The sequence below is a fragment of the Amblyomma americanum genome, chromosome 1 (assembly GCF_052857255.1).
Source record: "Amblyomma americanum isolate KBUSLIRL-KWMA chromosome 1, ASM5285725v1, whole genome shotgun sequence".
Lineage (NCBI taxonomy): Eukaryota > Metazoa > Arthropoda > Arachnida > Ixodida > Ixodidae > Amblyomma > Amblyomma americanum.
In genome coordinates, this window is record NC_135497.1 from 434201276 (window position 1) to 434202412 (window position 1137).

The following is a 1137-nucleotide window of genomic DNA, read 5'->3' on the forward strand; positions in this document are numbered from 1 at the left end:
ATAGCGATGCCAGTAGGATGCAGTAGCAGTGGCTGTATTCTTGAGCTGCTGCATCCCTGTTTGTCTTTACCTATGAAAGCAGGTCTAGTGACTTTTTGCCCCCGGTACATTTTCTTGAATGCTACTGCCTAATTTGTGGCCACGTTTGGTTTTTCTTGCTTGTCCTGCTGTGACTGGCCGCCCAGCAGGAATGTGTTTCGAGCCCTTTGGTAGGCCAGGCCGGTGCCTTGCCAGGATTGTTGGCTGTACTCTTATTATTTGGCCACGCCTCCTATCTGCTGCAGAGGAGGCCTTTAGCTTCAGCAGAAGAGCATGTGCACCACTACTTGTCACATTTTTGAGCTGTGCAGTGACTGCATCCAGTAGTTTCAGATAAACAGCGCTATCTTCAGCCGGCTTGTGCACACGTCGCAGCTCCTTTTCAAGTGCACAGTATTCTTCCTCCATGTCCTGCAATGGAAAATAAAAAATAATAATGATACTATCTCTGTATACACTGAAAGAGTGAGTCCTGCTTAACCCTTTAAGGCATTGTGTACATAATTGTGTACAGGGCAAACTAATGGGCTTTTCTGAGAGTGTTATGCCTAGCAGTAATTTCTTTCTTTCATATAGAATTAGTGTTCTTCATGTCACATATGATGTGGTTCTTATTTATGCCACTTAATGAATACAACAAGTAATATTTAGCGAAACATTGAGCAGGGTATTAGTATGTCCTTCGCCATTTTTATGCAGATAGATCTTGCCACCATCAGTAAGGTCATCTTTTGTCTCGCAATTTCAAGCGTAATGCGTAACTCAAAAACAAAAATTGATTTCACTATTTTTTGGCTGTTTACTCGACAACTGTCATTTCAACATTGCTGTTTCGAATAATTGTGACACATTGTACAGGATTTTGCACACCCGTTTAAAAAATAAAGTGGTATTTCATACTTGCAAACTAACAAATTATCTCTTCATGGGGCTTGAATATACTATTTAGGGTGAAAAATGTTTCTTTTCGGTTAAAACAAAAATAACACCTCAAAGGGTTAAAAACTGATGCGACATTTTTAAATGACCGGGTGGGTAGAGTGGGTAACAGGTAGATGAAAATCAGCCAGAAAAGACTGTACACAACACAAAGGGGTG